Source organism: Nyctereutes procyonoides, unplaced genomic scaffold (genome assembly GCF_905146905.1).
Source record: "Nyctereutes procyonoides isolate TBG_1078 unplaced genomic scaffold, NYPRO_anot_genome, whole genome shotgun sequence".
In the NCBI taxonomy this organism is placed as follows: domain Eukaryota; kingdom Metazoa; phylum Chordata; class Mammalia; order Carnivora; family Canidae; genus Nyctereutes; species Nyctereutes procyonoides.
Genome location: NW_026575125.1, coordinates 17,548,233 through 17,573,619, shown reverse-complemented (window position 1 = coordinate 17,573,619; position 25,387 = coordinate 17,548,233). Strand labels below are relative to the sequence as shown.

General features: G+C 43.6%; 1 protein-coding gene across 1 annotated transcript in view; it reads left to right on the top strand.

Annotated features, from left to right (window-relative positions):
- Nucleotides 1-12,531, top strand: part of SMPX (small muscle protein X-linked) — a 54,297-nt gene extending 41,766 nt beyond the window's left edge. The window contains exon 5 of the mRNA XM_055337444.1: nt 12,143-12,531. The gene's annotated coding sequence lies outside the window, so the exon portion shown is untranslated. The remainder of the gene's footprint in view (nt 1-12,142) is intronic.
- Nucleotides 12,532-25,387: the final 12,856 nt, after the last annotated feature.

The following is a 25,387-nucleotide window of genomic DNA, read 5'->3' as shown; positions in this document are numbered from 1 at the left end:
CTGACTGTTCTTCCAGATGTTCAGTTCCTTGAAGAGGGATAACTTGTCCCCTAGTGTATCCACAGTACATAATACATTTTCTGACATATGATGTAACCAAATTAAAGCCAGGCATTTTGGTGCTCTTATTTATTTATTTATTTATTTATTTATTTATTTATTTATGATAGTCACACACACACACACACACAGAGAGAGAGAGAGAGAGAGAGAGAGAGAGAGAGGCAGAGACACAGGCAGAGGGAGAAGCAGGCTCCATGCACTGGGAGCCCGATGTGGGATTCGATCACGGGTCTCCAGGATCGCGCCCTGGGCCAAAGGCCGCTGCGCCACCCAGGGATCCCCGGTGCTCACCTTTAAGACCATTTACGCACATTTAAGTCCCAAGCCACATCCAAAAGAAGCGTAAATTGGTTGCCAAAAATGGCCCCAAAAATGAATGCAGATCTTCATCTAAGAAGGAGACAAGGTTTCATTAAGGTTTTACATTGTAAAACACACAGTAAAACTACTCCAAAAGTCTCTTGATTCATTTCCAGTGCAAGATCCCTTCACCCTAGAGACTTACCCCAAATCTCTCATTATTTCCCCCAAACCCAATTATCCGCTGATGACCCAAGCCCTTCTGTTTCTGTAATTTTGACTCCGTTAACTCCTTTCGATTCTCTACTCCAGCCACTTAGACCTCCACCAACCATCAGCACCACAATGAGCCTCCAGCCAAGATGACAATGACTGAATCCTGCTTGGAGGGCAGAGGGGAGTAAGGGATGTGTTGACTTATAAGATTTTTGTGGAACTTGTAAGCTTTTCTTTTTCTTTTTAAACACATAGAGGTGCTCTGCTAATTGCTTTAATAAGTTATGCTCCCAACAACCTTATAAGCTTGATACTCTTAGTTTCCTGCACTACAGAGGAGTACTTGACCAGGGTGACACGGCTAGGAAGCAGGAAGAGTCAGGATCTGAAGGTGAGAGTTCATGCTAAAATGCCCCCACAGTAGGCACTCAGTAAACATGAGCTGAACATATAAACAAGATCCCACCTGGGAACCAGTTTGGAGGCTGGCAAGGCAAAAGGTGTGGAAGGGTTTTCTCTGATGAACTGATTGCAAGTACATGTCAAAGCTTTACTTCAAAGTTGCTTAAAGAAGGGGAGTGGGAGGCTTCCAGTTAGGAAATGTATGTCATGGGGATGAAAGGTACAGCACTGGGAACATAGTCAGTAGTATTGTCACGGTGTTGCATGGGGAAGACGGTAGCTACACTTGTGAGCACAGCACAACATATAGACTTGTTGAATCATCATGTTGTACACCTGAAACTAACGTAACACTGGGTGCCAACTATATTCAATAAAACAAACAAACAAAAGTTGCTTAAAGAAGCTTCAAAAGGCTAGTTCACAAACTTGGAATAGGAAATAATGTGGTTAGATAACATTGTTAGACCAAGTAGAAGTGGTCATTAAACTCTGTTACAAGGCTGATTTAGTGAGGCAGGTAAATCTAATTTCCCAGAAGGGGCTCTTAATCTGATTAAAGTTGATCAGAAAATCATTCATATGTTTTATCAGAAATGCTCCAGAAGGGACCACTCATCACACCAGAGCACACAGCTTTCCCAGCTCAGGTTTGGGATCATTTTCTTTCACAGAAGTGTTTCTTGACCTCAGCAATCTTCACATTTGGGTGGGATAACTCTTTGGGGTGGGGGCTGTCTCAGGCCCTGTGGGATGCTTAGAGTATCCCTGGCCTCTACCCACCAGATGCCAGTGGCACCTCTTCCTTCTGGATGTAATAGCCTAAAATGTTTCTACATGTTGCCAAATGTCTGTGGGAGGAGACAAGATACCACCTCACACAGTGAGAGAATGACTCCTCTAGACCCTTGATTCTCAAAGTGTGGTCTATGGACTAAAAGCGATGGCATCTCTTGGAAGGTTGCTAGAAACGCACAACCTAAGCCCCACCCAGACCCCTAGAGAAGGAATCTGCAGTTTAACGAGATCCCTAGGTGCTTCCTATGGACATTAAACTCTGAGAAGCCCTTCTAGGCCAGCAGTTCTCAACCCTGCCTGCACATCAGAGGCCTTGGGAGCTCTCAAGAATACTGCTCACACCCCCAGAGACTGATGTCATTGGTCTGGGGGCAACCTGGGCCTTGAGAGTTTTAAAAACTCTCCAGGTGATTCTAATTTGCAGCCAAGTTTACACTTCTTGTTCTGGATAGTTTAAAAACAACCTGCCCTACAGCTTTGGGAGTGATTTCCAAAAACCTGTATCGAAACCTCACATCTCCAAAGTGATGCTTCTTTCCTTCCCATGAACATCCTTCTTTTTTGACCTTTTATCACTTTTAAGATGACAGAATTAAAGTTCTTTGATGATGGTTTCAAAAGGTAGGATTTGGCTATAACTAATTTAAAATTATGGTTGGAATGATTTGGGAAAAAGAATGAAGGCATTGGTTTAACCTTCCCCAGATAACTTCTTAAAGAAGTAAAAGCCATATAGGCAGTGATATTGTAAAAGTGATGTATGGTGACAGATGGCAGCTACACTTGTGGGGAGCACAGCATAATGTATACAGTTGCCAAATCACATATGTTGTACACCTGAAGCTAATGTAACATTGCATGTCAACTAAAACAAAAGAATTTTTAAAACTTTAATTAAAAAAGAAGAGCCAGCAGAATCATCCCTCAAAAGCTTGCTAATTTTAAAAAAATGTCTGTACTTGAAAAAAACCCAAACATTAAACAGCAAGCTCTAACAAGAAAATTGTTTTGCATGAAATGTGCAATTATATAAAGAGCCCATGAAAATTGGGAACCAAAACACTAACACCTTAATAGATAAACAGATAAAGGAAATGAGCTCACAATTCACAAAAGTGGATGTATAATTAGAGAAGCATGAGAAAATGTGCAGCCTCACTAGTAATCAAAAGCATGCTCAATGAAAAAAGAGTTAACAATTTTCCTCTTATAATATTCACCATGATGAGTGGGAAAATGATCATGAAACAGACACTTGCTTATTCCCTCAATAGATATGGAGTGTCTTCTGAATAGGAAGCATCCCGCTAATCTACACAATGAGGCTGTGGGGCTTAGGAAATGAAGAAAGTTCAAGCCATTAAAAATTTCTATCTTCCCCCACCCAGTTAGGCCTTGATGGAAGATATCCTAAAGAAAATGTTCATGTGGAAAAAGTTATGTTCATTTATGATAGCAAAAGTGATTAAAAGCCCAAATACCCATTAACAAGATCCTGATTGAGTAAACTCTGGTGTATCCACCTGATAAAATACTACAGACACTATTTGTGATATAATGAATGATTAATGAAAAAGAATATGAACAGTAGACTACTGGAAGAACGGTTCAGTAATAAAGTAATTTTGAAAATGCTACCCGGTGTCATCCCCACCACCCAAAACACACAATATACATCTGTATATTTAAAGCTCTGCGGGTAAAAGATGTGTACTCTGAGAACTCCGGAACACTTATGAAAGAATTGAAGATGACACAAAGAAATGAAAAAGAATTCCATGCTCATGGATTGGAAGAACACTGTTAAAATGTCTATACTACCTAAAGCAATCTACACATCGAATGCAATCCTTATCAAAATACCACCAGAATTTTTTTCACAGAGCTAGAACAAACAATCCTAAAATTTTTATGGAATCACAAGAGATCCTGAATGGCCGAAGCAATTCTGAAAAAGAAAAACAAAGCTGGAAGCATCATGATTCTGGAATTCAAGCTATATTACAAAGCTGTAATCATCCAGGCAGTATGGTACTGGCACAAAAACAGACACACAGATCAGTGGGACAGAATAGACAACCTGGAAATGAACCCTCAACTCTATGGTCAACTAACCTTTTTTTTTTTTGGTCAACTAGTCTCTGACAAAGCAGGAAACAATGTCCAGTGGAAAAAAGTCTCTTTAACAAATAGTGTTGGGAAAACTGGATGGCAACATGCAGAAGAATGAAACTGGACCACTTTATTACACCATACATAAAAATAAATTCAAAATGGATGAAAGACCTTGAATGTGAGACAGAAAACCATCAAAATCCTAGAGGAGATCACAGGCAGCAACCTCTTTGAGCTCAGCTGCAGCAACTTCTTAATAGACACATCTCTGGAGGCAAAGGAAACAAAAGCAAAAATGAACTATTGGGACTTCATCAAGATAAAAAGCTTCTGCACAGCAAAGGAAACAATCAACAAAACTTTTTAAAAGGCAGCCTATGGAATGGGAGAAGATATTTGAAAATGATATATCTGATAAAGGGCTAGTATCCAAAATCTATAAAGAACTTACAAACTCAACACCCAAAAAACAAATAATCCAGTTAAGAAATTGGCAGAAGACATGACTACTACAGACGCTATTTGTGATATAACGAATGATTAATGAAAAGAGAAATACAAATCAGAGAAATACAAATCAAAACCACAATGATGATGGGATGAGCACTGGGTGTTATGCTATATGCTGGCAAATCGAACTCCAATAAAAAAAAAAAACCCACGATGAGATACCACCTCACGCCTGTCAAAATTTACAACAAAAGAAACAACAGATGTTGGTGAGGATGTGGAGAAAGAGGAACCCTCTTGCACTGTTGCTGGGAATGCAAACTGGTGCAGCCACTCTGGAGAATAGTATGGAGGTTCCTCAAAAAGTTAAAAATAGAGCTACCCTATGACCCAGCAATTGCACTACTAGGTATTTATCCGAAGGATAAAAAAATACAGATACAAAGCGGTACATGCACTCCGATGTTTACAGCAGCATTATCAGGAACAGCCAAACTCTGGAGAGAGATCAGATGTCCATCAACTGACGAATGGATAAGGAATAAGTGGTGTGTGTGTGTTGGAATATTACTTAGCCATCAAGAAGAATGAGATCTTGCCATTTGCAATGATGTGGATGGAACTAGGGAGTATTATGCTAAATGAAATGTTAGTCAGAGAAAGACAAATACTGTATGATCTCACTCATATGTGGAATTCGAGAAGGAAAACAGATGAACATATGGGAAGGGGAAAAAAAGGAGAGAGGGGAAACAAGCCATAAGAGACTCTTAATAATAGAGAACAAACTGAGGGTTGATGGAGGGAGGTGGGTGAGGGGTGGGCAAGTTGGGGGGTGGATATTCAGAAGGGCACTTGTTGTGATGAGCACTGGGTGTTGTATGTAAGCGATCAATCACTGAATTCTACTCCTGAAACCAATATTGCACTGTATGTTAACTAAAATTTAAATCAAAAAAAGAAAAATATAAAGCTGTGAGGAGCCCTAAACCGAAGAAAATGGTTTATCTTTGTTCAACCTAGTATTTCTCCATTTATCTGACCATGGAAAGTTTCCTTTTTTTCCTTCCTCTCCTTTTCTTTCAAAAGTGAAATGTGTTTTATTGTCTCTTGGAACTAGTATTTCCCAAACAAAAAAACAAACCAACCAATCCTTGAGGATATGTTGGCGGATACAGTAGTATTGAAAACCTATGTAAAAATAAAAGCCATATATGCTATATACACACATACATAGAAAAAAAATCCACCAAGTTGTTCACTTAAGATTTGTACGTTTACTCTACAAAAATATTAAAAAGAAACCCCTATAAATTCTGAGAAGGCAAGAAATATTTTTTAAGGTAAATATTGGGGTCCATTAGAACACGTGAAAGAACTAAATCAACTTATTGATACACTGCAGGTATATTTTTTTTGTATCAGTTGTTTCTGCAAGGTGCCTCCAATACCGTCAGTATGTACAGATTACTTGTGCTCATTTTATTAGAGTTTTGAAAAGAAGCATGGGGGAAAGAGCTCCAGATAGGCTTTCTAATCCTGGACCAGCCATTAACTAGTTTGTGTGATCTTGGACAATTGAGTCAACTCCACTGGATTTTAATTGCCTAATTTCTAAAATGAGGAGCAATATGACAATTCTAGTTCTGTTCATCTTCAAAAATAGTTTTCAAGCTTTGTAGTTCTAGCTTTGCCTGATGGAACATCAAACGCCAGGTTTTTATTTGAATCCCACTTGGTACCATCATTGGCTAGTGTAAAAACAAACAGTTGGTCAGCTCTAAGGTGATCTCCATGGCAATGTGATTCCAGGATGCCTTGCGGGAGAGAGACAGAGAGGACTATATTTATCTTATCGGTTCTGTTAACCTTATGTCAAGTAATTGGTTTACCATTTGGATGTTCCAGAACCTATGACTGCCACTGACTGTTGCCAGATGGTTCTCAGAGGATGTTGGGTATTTCTGATGCAAGCACCATTGTCTCTAGGCTTTGAATGCTCATGCCTAAACAACACAGAAGGATCTTGCCATCTTTGGAAACTGTGAGAATTTCTTGATGAGACAGCAGTCTACTCCATTTGTTCCATTGCTTTGTCTACCGTAGGTGTTAGTGAGCTCTGCTCATGTGGTGGGTCTTGGGTCAGTGTTTGTCCAGTGAAGTCACTGGCCCCCTAGACACAGGGAGGTCTGTGCTCTGCTGGATGGAGAGAGACTGACCACAAAACCAGGAGCTGCCAGTGGTGATGGGTCTTGGATGATGCCCATTTCTCCGCTTAGATCTCCCCAAAGTCAGTGTTGTCTCAGCTGCCAGCCGTCAACTCTGGCTTGATTATCCAGTACCACAAACTCTCAATATGATAGGATTAAAAGCAACAACAACCCTTCTGAACTTGTTTTAGTGGGATTTGACCTGGACATGCAATTTACCTTTTCCTTACTCAAATTCTCCATGTCCAGCACAGAATGCTGCTTGAACCTGGATTTTAGGTGCAGAATTTTACAAAAAAAAAAAAAAAAAAAAAAAAGTTCTGCTCTTTATGCTTTTTCTCATCTTCCCTGCTTTTACTAGTTGTTGGTAGAAACATTTCAGTTTTCACTTTCTCCATCAGAGGCTTCATGATGCCCAAAAGTCAATTTGGGTGGGTGCTTCATGGTTTTAAGAAAAAAGTTTTTAAAGTTTTTACTTAGAGTTTTGTTTTTTATACTTTGTAAGTGGCTGTTTGGGATAAAAGAGAATTCTGGGCTTGGAGTTCACCTGAATGCAATTCCAGGCTGTGTGCTTCCTCTTGTTTGCCCGACCCTGGTGTGTGAGGTTCCATGGGAACCCCAGTTGTAGCTCGTGCCACCTTCCTCTCCATGTGGTCATTTCCATGGGCCAATGTGCGTGAACGTGCTTACAAATTTCAGAGGACCCTACCAATGCCCTCTAGCCCATTCCAAAGCTTCAGTCAGTTTGCTCTGGGTGCATGGCCAGCCATCGCATATGGAACCAGAGAGAACATGAGGTACACCCTTTCTCTTGACTACTTTTGAGTGTCACTGTGTTTATGGTCTGTGATTGAGCAGCACGCAGGAGGAAGTAATCACCACACAGTCCCCGAGTGTCTGGTTAAAGGACTAAATGCAGACAAGTGTTGAGTGGACTCCATTTCATAAATGATGTATGAGGGGTCATGGCCACTATGACTAACACAGCTATAAATGGGTCATGGCAAGGCATAAACATCACATGTTCCTCGGCCTGGATCTAGGGTGACACAAGGGAGATATCTGGTGTATCACTCCTGTAGCAGCCAACGTGTGTCCTTCCCAAGCATAAACTAGAAGTGGGGCCTCTATGTCTTTTGAATTTGGGTACAAAAGGTGTGTGGGATACCTGAAGAGTGACTTTTCAATAAAGTGCCTCATATTCCCCATCGTTCTCACAAATGTGCCTACAGAAGAAGAGGACACAGCTGGCTAGGCCGCAAAGCAGTGTGGCCTGGGATGCCACCCAACACACTTGCATTCCAACAACCCGAAAAACAAGTGTGCTTTGTCGCATGCACACTTTTAGCTCTGGATCCCTTCCCATTGTTCCCATTTCTAAAATTGAACGCTGACCCCGTGTCTCTGAATTTCTGCATTCTTGTATTCTGGAAACTGACAGGTATTCCAAGAACACACTGAGTCCCACAAGGCCAAGGATGGAGACTCCGGTCCTTTGGGGGCTTGGCACTGCAGCAAGGACATATGTGACCATAGCCCTCAGCACTGCCCTGTGTCCAATGTTGCTGGGTCCTCTTAGATTTCACTGGGACCCGGGAGGGAGAGGGAAAGCCTGAGAGGTGGGCAGGATGGTCTGCAGAAGGACAACTGCTGTGAGTCCTCTGTCTCATCTGCTGTCTCCTGCCTGGCTCCTTCTACAAGGGAGAACTGAGATCCCACTGCAGATTAAATGAAGTAATTGTGTGAAGTGGCACACAGCAGGTGGTCAAAACTGGCACCATTGTCATTAGCTATTTCCCCACCCCCATATGATGCATAGGCCGATGATTTGGGTACAGGGGTCCCCTCTTCCACCAGCTTCCTCAAGCTTCCCATGGCTGGCAGGCACAGCAAGGGAAGGGGAAGAGCACAGATCCCCCGGGAATAGTGTTGCAGAAAGAATTGCATATGTTTGTTTTCCTAAATTATCTGGGCCTCTTACAGTGGTGACGATGATCTGGGAAGACTCGGTCAACATTTCCTTGTGTTTCCAAAACTGTCAGAGACAGAGGACCACAAGCTGAGCCCCACTGTGAGGGGTGCTTCAGGGCTTTTAAATAGTCACTGGAGGATCATTGCAAATGGCTCATCTTATACTTCTCAGTATGGCCACAATTTCATCCACCTGGGGCATATAGGTGGTGGTCAAAGTCCATATCAAGCTTGTCACAGAAATGGTTCCCATTTCTGGGTTGCAGATGGCACTTCTCGGTCTGGACACTTCTTGGAGTGAAATCACACCTCCTAGAACATACTTCAGTGACAATTTGCTATGACTCATCACTCTTTCCATGCTGCTCAGAGGAGCTGAAGGAATGTCTCAGCTTCGAGGGCAGATTGTCATGGGCCTCTCACTAGGCCAGAGTGACTGGCCATATGTCACCCAGCACAGTCACCACAGCAAATGGCTTGAGTGTACCGCAATGGGGCTATAGCCAGGGCCTCAGGCAGATGTGACAGCACCATGGGGACGCAGCACATCAAATCAACACTTCTGGTGTACCGCGTGGCCCCTCGCTCATTCCTGCTGCCTCACATTGACGAACGTGGCTTTGGCTATAACTCCAACTCCACTTCTCATCCTGCTCTCGCTTACCCAGTGGTCCACTCATCAGTCCTCTGGGCCGTGCCGTGGACCAGGTGCTGTGATCGGCAGGGGGATGTAAATATGAATAGGAAGTATTCACAGGCTCCCGGAGGTGAGAGCCTAGTGGCAGGACAGCTATGTAGGGAAGCCATGAGAGGAGAGACAGGATGCATATATAACAGATAATTGCAATGCAGTGTGTTATGTGAGAGTCACAGCAGTGGAGAGGGGGTACACAGTTGTAAGCACAGAGGGAGAGGCCTGAGGGCTCCCCTCACATTACAGAAGCAGTGAGCGTCCAGCAAACTCAGAGCACGGGGTGCACGAGGGAGAGTGGTCAGATACGGACTGGCTGGAGGGCCCAGATGAGGCCGGGAAGTTACTGGCCAACAAAAGGCATTTGAGCCAGAAGTCTGGGGCTGGGAAGAGTTGGTATCTTGCTTCCTCTTGGTGGCCAGCATGGACTGAGAATAGAGTTTCTAAAAAAAAGTGCTAAAGAAATATGAGCACCTGTGCTGACTGCTATTAATGTTTTCAGTTATATCTTTATGAATCTTTCCCTATCTTTTCCTCTGGCTTGAGAACCGTCCAGAACTTTCCTATTAGTGGTCTGGAAAAAGCCCCAGAATCAAAACACCTGAGTTCAAACCCCAGCTTCTCTATTTACCAGCTATGAGACTTTGCCTTTTGACCTCTACATATTTCATCTCAACAGTGAGTACAGGTAGATTTTGGAGACATTGTGGGTTTGGTTCCAGACCACTGCAAAAAAGTGACTGAAATGAATTTTTATTGGTTTCCCAGTGCTTCTAAAAGTCATGTATACACTATTTTGCAGTCCATTAAGTGTGCAATAGCATTAGACCCAAAATAAAACCGAGGTACATGCCTTAAATAAGATACATTATTGCTTAAAACCTGCTAACCATCATCTGAGCTTTCAGCAAGTTGTACTCTTTTTGCTGGTGGAGGGGCTTGCCTTGATGTTGATGGCTGCTGACAGATCAGCATGGTGGTTGCTGCAGGCTGGGGTGACTGTGGCAGTTTCTTAAAATAAGGCAACAGTTAAGTTTGTGGCATCGAATGACTCTTCTTTTCTCTTGAATAGTTAGTGGCCACTGTAGGGTTATCAACTGGCCTAACTGCAATATTGTTATGTCTCAGGGAATAGGGAGGCCTGAGGTGAGAGAGACGGGGGAAGGACTGGTCAGTGGAATAGTCAGAACACACACAAACATCTGTTAAGTTTGCTACCTTATCTGGGCATGGTGCATGGCACCCCAAAACAATTACAACGGTAACATCAAAGATCACTGGTCACAGATCGCCATAACAAATATAATAATGAAAATATCTGAAATATTGTGAGAATTACCAAAATGTGACATAGATGCCAAGTGAGCACATGTTATTGGAAAAATGATGCCCAGAGACCTGCTCAACACGGGGGTGCCACAGCCCTTCAGTTTGTCAAAAGTGCAGTATCTGCAAAGTGCGATAAAGTGAAGCGCGAGAAAACACGGTATGGCCATATAAACAAAAACTGCATTACAGCAATGCTGTAAATGGTAAATGACAAAATGTGCTCTAAGAACACTGGAAAGCCAAGCATTCTAGAAGACCTCTGCTACAGGACTCTCCTCAGGGCTCACTGGCCACGACTGGGTCCCATGGCTACCCCTACCACGAAGAGACACTGGCAGGGAGAGTACTTGGCCACCAGCCTCTGTAGTAGAGGAAAACGAGGGTGAAGGTAGTTGAGCGTGGGTATGGAGAGAAGCCAGCCCTAGTGTCTGCCACAGCAGTGAGGGACCTTTGTTTGTGGAGTTTTCTTTCTCCAGCCACTGACAATAAACAAATGTGAGCATTCCACTTGTTAGAAAAGATTCATCTTGTTCACATAAGGAAGTAACACAAGGAATGACACCCAGGAATAATGGAAAACAAATGTGTAAATTATGTCAAAAGATCTTTACATTACAAGAGATTTTAAAAGAAATGGCACCATATGCATTAGCTACGGGTGCATAACCAACTCCCCATCACCCAAATCCAATGGCTTAGAACAAAGTCATTTATTATCCTAGCTCGTATGTTCCTGGCTCAGCTGATTTAGGCTGGGCTCACTTAGGCATCTTTTTTTTTTTTAAAAGATTTTATTTATTTATGAGACAGAGAGACAGAGACACAGGCAGAGGGAGAAGCAGGCTCCATGCAGGGAGCCCGATGTGGGACTTGATCCTGGGCCTCCAGGACCATGCTCTGGACTGAAGGCAGGTGCTAAACCTCTGAGCCACCCAGAGATCCGCCTCACTTAGGCATCTCTATTAGCTGGAGGCTCTGTGCTAATGGGGCCTGGTGGGGACGTGTTAGCTGGGGTGGCTCAGCTGCACATGCTTCTCATCCTTTTCCTGGGATCAGCGGGTGGGCCAATAACAGATGTGCAAGAGAGTTAACAAACACATGTGACACCTGTTCAGGTTCAGGGTCAGAACTGACAGACCATCACTTCTGCCTCATTCTGTTGGCTGAAGCAAGTTTCATGGCCAGACTCAGATGTGAGGAATTATACCCCACCTATGATAGTAGGAAACTAAAAAATTACATGGCAATGGGGATGGCTGTGCGGAGGGGTGGAGAATTGGGGCCACGACTGCAAATTTACCTACCACAGGCACCAAAGGTCTTGCAAGTCACACACATAAGGTTAGCATTATACTCTAATTCTTCCAGAAGGAAGCCATCCTAATTTAGTTTGGAATTATTTAAATCACTAGAGTCAAAGCGGATGGTCACACCTACTCATAGTTCACTTTATATTCATGGAATCAAGAGATGAAGTTTCCAAGTGAAAATGATGTCTCCAATTTTGACTTTTACCCATCACATTGATTTTCAAGCTACCCCTACATTATATCTTACAAAAACAAAACTAATGCTTCCTTTGGCTTTTCTTTTGCAGGTTTGATGTGAAGAACTCAAGAGAAAGAGAATGGATTCAAATAAGAATAGCTCATGAAAAAATTTTATATATTTGTATGAAGATTATGAACCTCCTGAATGCCTAAGCCTCTAGCAGGAATGTCTTGTTTGTACATTTGTATCTCTGCCTTCTCGTTGGCTTCACTTCTTACTTTACCTTCCTGTTTGGCACCTGGCAAAGCAAATCAGCTGAAGAATTCACCAACTGGAGGAGGAACTGGATTTTACAGAGAGGGATAGGGCAATGTGCATGACAATGATTTTGATAGGAAGTTCTCTATACTTCACACACTATTCTGGTCAATATTTGGAATGTATTTTAGTTCTTCACATCCTAAATTATATCAATAAACTTTTTATGAGTTCAAATACTTGAGTAAATATAAAATGTGAATCTAGACTAAATCAATTTTTATATCTTCAGATAGCTACATATTCCTCTTCATGGAGAGAAATGAGATATAAGAGCCAGCCAGGGGTGCCTGGTGACTTGTTCAGTTAAGTGTCTGGCTCTTGGTTTCAGCTCAGCTCATTATCTCGTGGGTGGTGAGATGGAGCCCTGCATTTGGGCTCCACGCTCAGTGGGGGTCTGCTTGAAGATTCTCTCCCTCTGCCCCTTCCCCCACTTGCACTCTCACTCTCACTCTCTCTCTGAAATAAATAAATTAATCTTAAAAAAAAAAAGAGCCACCCAGATCCCACATTGCTTACATGGGGGTTTCTCCTAAATAACTGGGTACCATGGGTAAAACTAGGGCTGACTGGTCGCTACAAATGGGGTTAAACAGTGCCTTATGACTTGATGGGATGAGCACTGGGTGTTATATGTTGGCAAATTGAATTTAAATAAAAAATGTAAAAGAATAGCACCTTAGGAACTGGGCATTGTTGATAGTCCTCCTCCAAGGATGACCTTCGTGGTGAATGCGTTGTACTTCCATAGAGGCCTAGAAATTCCCTTTGCCCAGATAAGACAGAGTTCATTAAAAGGCACAACAAAATAAACCTGAAAGATCGGAACCAGAGAGGGGCAGATCATACCTTAGGTGTCCAAAGAAAGGCGAAATGTGTCTCCTGCTGCTAAGATGGAGAGTCTCTATGTAACATAATCAGTGGCCAACACCATCATAAACCAAAAAGAGTCACCCGTGTCCCTCTAGAGTCTTCTGATCTTCCCAGATGCCAGGCAACTTCACAGTGTGAAGATTTGAGGAACCTGGTTCTGGAGACTGCATTGTTTTAAAGGTAAGTGTGTCACCTATCTGGTATGCAGAGACCCCAGCACTGTGACTTTGTTCCTTGCTTCAGTGCCTCCCGTTTAAAAAAAAAAAAAAAAAAATCAGGGCAGCCCGGGTGGCTCAGCGGTTTAGCGCCACCTTCAGCCCAGGGCATGATCCTGGAGACCTAGGATCGAGGTCCGTGTCGGGGCTCCCTGCATGGAGCCTGCTTCTCCCTCTGCCTGTGTCTCTGCCTCTCTCTGTCTCTCATGAATGAATAAATAAAATCTTTAAAAAAATCAGATGTACCTCTAAATATCTCAAGCAAAAATCAGTCTTTAGCTTTTCCGTTTCGTAGAGATCAGTTTCCCAAAGCAAGACTATCAGGCACATGTGACTGGCTGTAGGTTCAGTAGGGCCTGATGAGTTTAGGTTTTCCTGAAAGGGTATCCATCTGGCTGTGGGGCCTAGGTATCTCTCTGGGCTGTGGCTTAGCCTGGTGGTCCGAATCTAATATAGATGCACGGGAGGCAAATATCAGTCAGAACAAAACCTGCTGGCCTAATCCTCTGTCAGCAGAACAGGTCCTAAATAACAGGGCATTGTGTTGCCATTCCGCTCCTTCCTAATTAGGGTAGTTGGGTAGGGTGGTGGTTGTCCGTTGTTGTTTATAATCTCAGCGTTCCCTTTGTTTATATATAAATGATTCATATTCAGTTTCAAAATGACATTCTGGTTGGATGTCATAAAAACTGTCTTCACATTTTCCTGCGGTCTCTCAAGTCATACGTGCAGCGTAATACAGACCAGAGGCATCAGCCAAATTCAGCGGATTTGTGGAGAGCTTCTCATTTACTATATATTTTATTTTGTTAAGGAGCAAATTCTCTGTATTTGGGAGTTAGCAAGTTCCACAGCCTGTCATTCATTGGACAGCACATATAATGTAGGAGAAGACAGAGTTTCTTTTCAATGAAGTTCTTTTAAAAAAAAATTCACATGCCTCATGCTAAATGGCTCTTTAAAAACCCATATATCACGTTGAAACAGCCTTATTTATCTTACGCATTTGTAATCAACCAATTATTATGCCACTTTTCCGTGGGGAAGAAACAAGATACAAGTCGTTGAAGGTTCATTAGGAGAGAGAGAACAAAACTAGAAATGACATCAGTTTGAGCAATTAAAGTCAAGCATAAGGTACAATAGCGTTTTTAGTACAAGTGCTGTAAATGGTACAAGTGTCAGATGTTCTGCTGACAGGTGGGGATGTTCGAGTGTGATCACAGTCGCTCTGCCCACACTGCCTGGCTGCCTACTCTATGGCAAGCTCTATGCTAAGTGCTGGGAGGAGCACAGCACATTCACCCAAAAGATCACCTTGCTTCAAACCCCTCCTCACATGCCCTCTCCCCACTCCCTCCCCATATGAGATGCTCCTATACAGTGCTCCAGTGAGGGAAAGAGAAGGCCCCCCGCGGGGTTCAGGCCTGTGTGAGACACTTGAAAAGCTTCTCCCTTTGGAGTAGAAGCCATCTGGAATAAGCAGGGCTCTCCAAAATCTTCCCAACCACTCATTTTTTATGATCTTTACATTTTAAGAGCACAGATTGGAAGGTAATTAGCCTTGCTTCCAAGGTTACTTCCTGAGTAGCTGAACGACAAAGTCAAATTTTAAAAATTAGGCCCAGGGCATGGGGATGATGATGACTCAAATGAATTTCTTATTTCTAACTAGAACAGGTAAAGGATTTACAAAAGGCCTCCCATTTCTTTTTTTTTTTTAAAGATTTATTTATTTATTCATTCAGAGAGAGTCAGAGACACAGGCAGAGGGAGAAGCAGGCTCCCTGCAGGAAGCCCGATGTGGGACTCGATCCCGGGTCTCCAGGATCACACCTCAGGCTGCAGGCAGCGCTAAACCGCTGCACCACCGGGGCTGCCCAGGCCTCTCATTTCTGATACGGAGCCCTAGTAATCTGAATGTACCATCCCATGGAGCTACCACTCTGACATTCTTGTGCTGACCTAGAATTAGGGCTCTCCCCTCGGAGGCAACACCTGGAAAGGTTCATGAGGAATGAGAACAGAGCTTGTCTGGATTCAAGGACCTCAGGCTGATCAATTACAACCAGTTCCCCTTGAAGGCGTGTGGCATTATCCCAGTGCTCTGCAATCCAGCTTGAACTAGAAACGACACTTAACTTGGTGATTGATGCTCCCTTGGGATTTTAACCTGCTGCTGAACGTAGGCATCACGGTGGCCCACAGCTAGTTCCTTGCCTCCTCACACCATTAATGACATTTCTGTGCCTCTCTAAGGCAGAGGATATATTACTATAACATTCAGACGCCATTGTGTATTCAGTCAACAAGCCCCACACAGAACAACCACTTGGGGAGAACACGACCCACCAGCGTGTTGCTAGGTGAAGAAAACCGTTCAAGTTCTTATACTGAGTTCATTTTTTCTCTAAGCAAATGACCAAACCTGCTTAGATTCTGCACTGAAGGCAAATCACACTGTCAAAAAAATATATATGCTGATTATAAAAGAGGGGATTCAGCTGTAAAATAAGATTACGGCCTTAACAACACCATCACCTAAAGGTGTTCTTCAGAGAAAGAAAAACAACCTCAATTAAGCAATCATTTTCAGATTCTGGGATGCACTTGGCCTCATATCCTTCAACCCAATGCTTGTTTATTAAAGGAAGAAAAATCACTCCCATAACATTTGACTTCTGTGCAAAATAATTCAATGCCACCCTTGACTAGGAGAGACTGCACCATCAGATAACAAGGCTCTTTTTTTATGGCCAATTCTTCCCCTGGTTCAGTGAGATTATATTCAAGATGCAGATTCCACAGGGAATGGGGCTTTCCCCTTAGGCCTCGGATGCCTGCAGAGGAGCTGCAAAGCAAAAGCAGGTCTGCACTCTAAAACCTCATTTTCAAATGTCATCCTGAGTTGGGAAAAGCAATGGTGGGGGTGGGGGTGCAGGCAGGACTTTACCTCAGTGTGGGTTGCTTATGGTCTCTAGACAAAATAATTCTAGGCTTCTCTGGAAGCAATTCCTGCTTTTTAATATTGCTCACGCATCTATGATGCACTAGACAAGACAGGGTCCTGGAGGAATCTGTTCAGAAGCGTTCTGAAACACACCAATGTTCAGTCCACACATTCACACAAGCCACACTGCTTTACAGCTTTAATTAAAAGAAAAAAGGCATGGGGAAGGGGTAGGTTTCATGCCTTACTTATAACTTTTCGGGGGGGCTTCATTTTATACAGTGTTTTTTGGCTCTGACCATACAGAGAAAGATTCTTGGGCTCAGGCAATCCTCACTCTCCTCACCCAGCAGGAGCTGAGCTTTCCTGCATTCAGTGGGAGCCAAAGGAAATATCCTAACTCCCAGGAGGCCGGATACCCATGAGGCCATGGACATTTCTGCTCAGTATTGAAAAATTAGGTATTTGTTTAGTATTCTAAAATCTGGGTGAATCCAACTTTATTATAATTTCTTTAACATGGCATGCTGCATTTATTTAAATTTGCAGGCAAGGAAACCAGCATACCTGTCCTTAGGGATTAAATAATTGTGTACAAACCAAGACTCCTTAAATCATAAACAAACATAAAACACCAAAAAAAAAAAACCCACCCAGCCCTCACTCCAAACTTATTTTTTTCCCAAATCTTGAAGTCTTTGCCAGGCACTGTGGTTATGATAATGTCGACCGAGGAGGAGGGTTGGGGGCTCTGTTTGGAATCCAGGTAAACCACACTCACATGGAGTGAGGAATAGGGAAGGAGGAAAGAGTCAGGAGAGATGTCCCTTAGTGAGACCCACTGGGCTCCAAATTCTGTAGTTTGATCCTGGTCGACTGCTGGGACCCCCACCCACAGTTCAACATTTTGGTCCTACTTTACTTAATTGCTTATTTCCCTAGACTTTTCCCAACATATTTTCTTTACCATCTGGGAAAGGAACTCCCTCCTCTTGGCTCTGGAACCTTCCAATTCAGATAACTGGACTATGGCTGCAGATATGCTGTAATGACTGTGGCATTAATTTCCTTGGAGAGTGTGCGTCCACCAGAGGCTTTACCATTATCTGCCCCCCTGGAATCATTCCTTTCATTTGGCCCTGGATGTAAAACAATAATGCCTATTGCTGGCTGGAAAACAAACCGTGGGAACTGGCATGTTTTTCAATGAGAGGTCATGGAGAACAGCGCTGGCAATGACCCACTGTATCCCCCAGACCTTTCGTTTAGAGGCTGAACGGAGGCAATGATCTCTAACAGATGCACCATTAGGCAAGACCTACATCTGAAAGCTCCGTTGATTCAGATATTCAGTAATTAAGTTGTGGGCCAGCGAGCACATTATCTGCAATCAAACATGTCCCTGATCAGTGATTAGACGGGCAAACATGTGACCTCATTATCTCTGCCAAAGGATGATTATGTAATAGTCTCTCGTCCTCAGACATCATGGTTATTTGCCAACTTTTGATCCCAGTAAATAAGCTGAAATCACTTGCTGTGGTTCTGGGAATCAGATTTGTAGGACAACTGATTCTTCCTTGAGAGACTTGACCCATTCGGGCTGATAACTATGTACTTAAAACTCTACAGAGACTCAGACCCAAGGTGGGTGGATCAGAGAGGGGGGAGCTGCAAAGAAAGTCTGAGGGGTGGCCGGGTGTTGCCTGCTTTACCCAAAGATATGTTACAGCACATGCTTTTAAGCTGCAGGGCTTTCTTGCTACTTAAGAAGTAGTAAAGAGAAAGGTGTGTAGGAAGGAAGGAGGGAGAGATAATGAGAAAGAACATGAGAGAGGGACAGAGAGGAAAGAAGGACAGAGAGCATTTGCTTCCAGAGCCCCATAGTCAGGTCACTGAAGATTCTGTGGCTTCTGAGGTCTGGCTGAACAGGGGAAGCCTATCTGTTTCGTGCACAATCAAACACTCATCATCTATTTTTTTCTGAAGGGTAAGGAGGATGCATGAGAGCTTCCAAGTGCATGTGAGGAGCCAAGGAAGGACTAAAAGATAATCTGGCTTGGGGTGACCCGAGACATCTAAATGTCACATCGCCTCGATGCACATGTGACCTGGAACTGCCCTGGGGTGACTCAGGCACCAGCCCTTTCTTAATCCCTTATTTGCTCTCCTTACTCCAGTGAGATTAACACAGCCACAGCCCACAGAGCAGCTCTGAGCAGCCCTCCCTCCTGCTTTCAGGGGCCAACTCCACAGTTCTGCACACAGTTAGGAGCTCCGTCGGTGTCCAAACTCAGATTGATCCGCATTAAAATCCTGGCTGCTTCATTAGAGTAACAATCACTTAAAATGCTGCATGTGTTTTCAAAACTAAAACTACAGCCAAATCAATAGGCAGTGAGCCTCAATCCTGTGCAGGCCCAGGCGTATTGGAGGAAAGAGCACCATGCAGCAGAGTCCCTTCATGTAGGCACTTCCCAACAAGAGCTGTGAAGGCTGTGTTTGAGGGGGCTATTGAGGGCCATATGTGACGAGTACACACGGAGCAAAATTACAGGGAGCAGTTACCAACAGTGATTTAAGATGAATCTATATAGCTTGTGGTTTAAATCATGATCAAATCATTTGGACTCAATGGAACACCCCCCCCCCCCATGAGCCAGATTCCTCTAAACCACAAGTTATGAATTAGGCAAAAGTTCAGGGTAGTAAGCACATCAATAAGCATTTTTTGTTTGTTTGTTTGCTCTGTCTTCGTTTCCTTTCCTAGCAGAAGACTCTGGGACAAGGATTCGATGGAAGGTACCTTGTTTGGGTGGAGAGGGAGACACCCACAGGGGTCTGGGCAGATGACGCAAGGCCGGGAAGGCAGCTGAGGAGGGAGGCTGGGAAGCCAGTTACGACGACTATGGGTAACTGAAGCCTAACTCCACAGGGGAAGCTCTGGAAGTCTGAAGACAATACATGGCCTAGGGCGATCCCAGTTCAAACAAGGGGGCTGGGGTATCTACGCGCCAACTTCCATCTATCCCTGATTGAGGGCTGTCCGCTGCAGCAGCAGGTGGAGTGCATGTTGCAGGCCAGAGAAAGCCCTGGACAAAGGAGGGCGGTGATTGGCAGTTTGGAAGCTAAGTTATTTGTGCTGAAATGTACAAGCCAAGAGGTGAGGCCCCAGGGCCCCTTATGACTTTTATGTACAAAACATTAAAAAAAATTGTAGATCATAGACACATTTTCTACTGAAGATGTGACTGGCTAAATATCCATCATTACTTTAATCCAGAGGGTGAATCATTCCTGGTGTTTTCCCACTACAAATGAGTGAAGGGTCAAAGACATGGATAGGGGAGTTGCATCCTTTTCTCTCTTTTTATTTCCTCTACATTTTGAAACAGTACCGATGATGAAAACCATTTTAAAAATAGAAATTCTATAGGACATCTTAACTCAATTCATTTCACAACTCTCTCCCATTCCCCCTCCTGCATATTTTTCAAACTCCATTTTCATCATAATGATATAGAGATAAAGCCAGGAAGGCATATATTTATCTGTAGTAACTAAACCTAGATCTATATAAATAAATATGGAAGTATATCTGTATAAATATGGATAATTACTACATGATTAATGTTATTTGCTCTCCATATATAATTAACATATAAGATGACTATTAACGCTGAAGGCTTGTTTTTATTTTTAAAATAGATGAATGTATCCCATGAAAAACAGTTAATCAGACCCTAATTTCTCTTTTCTGTAAAGGCAATTTCATCTATTAGAATTTTTTGAACCTTGAAATAAAAATCCTCATGGTTACAAACTGTGGCCCCAAAGTACCCCTGACTTTTCATCATTCTTGTTTATGTCATTGCAAAACTGTACACAACTTGGGGCTTATGTATCAGTTCAATAAGAAAGCTCCCTTGAACAAAGTGATAAAAAGAGTGAGAGAGAAAGAGAACTTGAACACAGTATGTACTCGGTACCGCTGACTTGGTCGGCTGCTAGGCTCTGCAGTGAACCTGGCAAAGGAGGTAAGAGCATCCAGAAGGAATTGGGAGGAAAAGCACCAGCGGTGGAAATGTGGTCAAGGAGAACATTATATGAGGTCCTGAGAAGGCCTGAGGTTGAAGAGTGGCAAGCAAGACCTTTCCACCAAGTGGCTTCCATACCATGACAGCAAGTCCGAGCCCTGGGAGTGCCGGGAGTCTAGAAAACATAGAAGGCAGTTTCATGGCTGCCAAATGTCAAAATGTCTTCAAAGTGGACAGAGAGAGCTAGGGGTCCCTCAGTACTCATTCTTTCTCCTCTTCCTCAGCAATAAAACCTCTAAACTTGACCTGCACAGCCACCCCTTTTGTAGCTCACAGGATCTGAGGATGAAATTCCTGCTAAGGGTCATTAGGCAAAAGCTGTGTTTATAATTCCTGCTCAGTGTGCCTGAAGGGAGAGGTCAACTGCCTCTTCCTTTGCTGTACCTCTTGCCTTCTAGCTGCACTGCAGCTGTAAGGGCAGGAGCAGCAGCAGCCGTCCTGGGCCATGCAGTAGAAGCTGTGTTGACAGGAGCCTACAGAGCCACCAGACTCCTCTAGGACCACCTCCATTTTTACGGGAGGGAAAGAAAACCACTTTCTTGTACTTCAAGGTTTTTGTTACTCACAGCTGAGCCTTATTTCAACTAGTATCAGGACCATTCTTCCATGGGGATGAATGTGGGAGCCCATGAGTTATTAGCTGGGATAGATTTTCCTGTTTGACCAGCAAGTGTACTCATTTCTTACATTGAGAGGTTTGATCATTCTGTATCTTTCTCAGCCTCCCTGAGAGGGTGAGAGGGTGAAAGGACAGATACTTGCTTCCATGGAGTGCCAGGGCATGGTCACATGCATGGAGGCAGGCCATTTGAGAACGGCAAAGGAGCAGTGGACAGTTCATTATTTAGAATTCATTCCAAAAAAAAAAAAAAACCCCAACCAAACAAACAAACAAAAAAAGAATTCATTCCAGATTGATGGAAGTGGCCTGCCCAATTTGATGGTGGCAGTGTCTGAGGCAAGACTGAGTACTGGGCAGTGGTACACTGGTGTCCTAACCAAACTTCTCTATGGTACCTTGGTGTCCTAACCAAACTTCTCTATGGCACGATTTGGTGATGGTTCTGTCATACTCAGCCCTCTATTTCCTTCCAATCCTGGAAGGGCATTGGATAACTCACATATCCAGCAGCAGCCACTGGAAGCCCAGCAGATTAAATATCTATGGTCACTTGGAATAATGTCCTCACTGAGGACTGATTCCTCATAAGACTGCCACATCTCCACCAGCAGCGTGAAGAGCGAAACCTTCCCCCAAGAGGTGGGATCATTTTCCTCCTGGCAGGAGAGAAGAGGCAAGCAGCTGTAGGCCTCAACGTCTCTCACCTTCCCCTAATGCACACCCCTTCACCAGCATCTGCATTGAGACCACCACGACTAGCCTCACTGTGCCCTAAATGCCTGTCCCTTCCTTCATGACAAGCAGCTCAGACCAACATGTCACCCTCCTGTTCTCTGCTTGAATCTCATGGGGTGCTGCATATCCCTGACTCAGTTTCCACCTCCCAGCCTCTCTGCCTCCTTTGAAGTGCCCTCTGCAACCCCTCGTTGGTAATCAGCAAAACCTCCACTGTCCTCAGTCTCTTTTCTGAAGAAACCCTGAGCACGGGCCTGCAGAACGGAGCACAGGGCATGTTGTAATGAAGGCCTGACTTTCTCCAGAGGGCATTACTTCCTGTTCATCCCTCACAAATAGCGGCTGTTTTTATTTTTACTTTCATCTTTCACATAGTACGAACATGGAGGTGGGTAGAGTCTTCTTTGCTCCTCATGACCAGTTCCAGATCATTCTTCATCCCGCTTCCCTCCTTTCTCAAGCCCCACCCCCTGGCCCTCCGCAGTCTGAATCTCCTGTCAGCCGCCCATATTCCCGCTGGCCCTACTTGTTGCACTTGTTCACTCTCCCTCACTTCTTGAAGATTTCGCCTCCCGGCTCTCTATTGATCTCTCTAGCACTGTTTGGTTTCTTCAGGATTTATGTATAGGAAGTATGTGAATTTGTGTCTTCCTTCCTATATCCTAGCTTCTCAGATCCTTGACCTCTCTCTGGTTGTCGACGCTATGCTCATTCTCATGGTCATACAGAGACCTTATATTATTACTACTAAAAACTACAATTCCTTCATAATCTCAGATCCAAACATCCATTCTCTAACCATCGCCTCCTATGTTACAGGTGACTTTGTTTAGTACCCCGATTCCAACTGTCCAGCCACATGAGGCTGTGTGAGTACAACAGTGGACTAAGCAGAGGTGGGTTTAACCAGGGCAGGGCAATGGAATGGTTGACCAAAGAAATAAAGCTGAATAAAAAAGGGCAATGAGGACCAGAGGGAAAATATGCATGAAATGATGGCAGGATCATCGGTTGTGGATCCAGTTAACATCAAGGGATTGTTGGGGGAAGTCCTTTGTTTGGTGAAGTCATTCCCACGCCATTTACCCACTTATCCACTTATGGTCTTCTAGAGCCAGACCTGGTAAGCATTTCTCTTTTGTCCTCTTGCATGCTGTTAAGTGATGGCAGTTGATGGGAACTGTGAGGCCACAGCAGGGGGGAAGGGGCTTTTTTTCTCTGACACTGGTGGGCTTCTTCTTCTTCCATCCTCAGTGCACAGCAGCCAGCGAGGTGCAAGACACCCATGGGGATTCGCCGTCCAGCAAGTGTCTATGCATCCCTGCTGGCGGTCTCCTGGGAAGTGCCACCAGCATTCCAATAGGCAGCTTCCTACTGAGCCTCACCAACACTCCAGCAGTTGGTTTCCAGCCTGCCATAGCTATTCTGTGGCACCTCAGCGAATTTCTCCACGGCCTGACTCTCCCTACCAAAGTTGGAATCTCAGTCTCAGTGGATGAGGCCTCTTTCAGATTTGTTCCTTCCTTAGGCGTTCAGACTTAGCCTCGAGGTAGTGGCTGCTCTCTATATCCACTATTCCTGTATTCTTTCCAGCTGTCCATGCTATTTAGTATCTAACCTCCTGTCACTAGTGAGTAATCCTTTAAACTTTCCAAATTACTATGCAATTTCTCTTAACTTCCTAAAGGAAGTAATGCAGTAGAAAGCCAATTCTCGACGTCTACACTTCCTACCACTAGAATCAGATCAGCATGTTCCGGTGGCCAATCAAGTCACTCCAGAACCAGAAGCCTTGTGCCTCAAGATAATTGCAGGCTGTTCACTTATAATCAGCAAAAATCTGGGGAATATGTAGAAATGAGGGTATTAGACCCAAAACGGAAAAGCACAACTTTCTATTGGGCTGAATCAATCAATATGGGCCCACTTCCCAGAGGTTCTGGATCTAGTAGGGGAGCTTGAGAGGCTGCAAATATCTCTAAGAATTTACCTGTCTGGTTGACTGAAACCTAGAGTCAGTTGTGGCTCATCTTAAATGAGGCTGAGATCCAAAAAATTCATCTGCAAGGATTCTAAAGACTTACAGACATTGTAATGCTTGTGTTGATTCATTTTTGTTTCCATTACTGATGTCACTTGAGAAACCCCAAAAGACAACCCCCTCCCTGTGGCCTTGAGAAATAAATTGGTGAAGGGAAGGCATCTTCTCTATAGGCCAGAATTCCTGACAGGAGATGGTATGTACAAATGGCTTCCTGCTATCAATGTGTTAGGAATATATCACTGTGACAAAGGCCAGGGGATACTACTTCACCACCAGAAGCAAGATGATCATGGTTACTGGAGTGGGAATCAGAAGATGCTGAGCCATGAGGTTCTTTGGCAGTAATGGGTTGATCACAGGATCACCAGGGCTGAAGATCTTGGGTAGTCTACTAAGGCCCTATTTAGCTTTTAAAACAACAACAAAACTCCTTATCTGGTTAACAGAGGTTAGATATGCACCAGAAAATAAAAATACCTGGTTGAGGCCTCTCATCCATTCTAAAACCTGAGTCATCCCCCTTCCAGACCACAGCTTCTTCAAGTGGGGACCTGCAAAGACCTCCCCAGCACTTTTTGAGTCTTTCTTCTGGCCCTCATCAGAGATACTCTGTGGTTTACCATGGGAAACATGCACTGGGGAAAGGGAAACACATACACGTCTGGGGGATTATTGGACACTGGGTCTAAGGTAGCGTTAATTCCTGAGGACCCTGAAAGTTACTGCAGCCCCTTAGTCAGAATGGTCAGAAAATAAATGGAGTCCACCTCATGGTAATGCCTATGGGAACCCATTCCTGGGGTTGTTTCCTCAGTTCCTAAACACATTCTCAGAAACAGGCTGTGGCAGACTGGTTTTCTTTTTCAAGGACGGATGCAGTACCTCCCATCCCTATAGTGTTCTGAAATATGAACTTGATACTTCCTCGGCGAGAGGCAGAGTCTGTTTCTCCAACCCTTTGAATCTGGGTGGGCTCTGTGACTGTTCTGATCACAGAATAGGGCAGAAGTAATACCATACCAGTTTTATGTGTAACCCTTAACTGGCCAGGCACTTTTCTGCTTCGCGCTTCTTGCAAAACAGCCTCCCTGTAAGAAGACCAGCTACCTTGAGGCCACAACACTGCGAGAAGGCCAACTCAGTATGAAATGTCTCAGGGAAAAAGAGGTAAATATGACCGATGACTTGGTTTGACAGTGAGAATGGGCTTTCCCAAATAGATGAAATGGCAGACATTTCCCAAAACTTGAGTGAGCTAAAATAAAGCTGTAGTTCCAAGCTTTTGATGAAAATATAATTAAAGCACATGGCAATATCAAGACACCCTATAAATAATACTGTAACAACAAATAGTTAAAAACATTTGCTGAACTTTTCTGACTATAAAGGCTAAGTGAGATGACTATTGCAGAAAGGGCAACAAGTAATATTAAGTAATATTAATAATATTGTAAGTCACACTAATATCTTTTTAAAAAGATTTTATTTATTTATTCA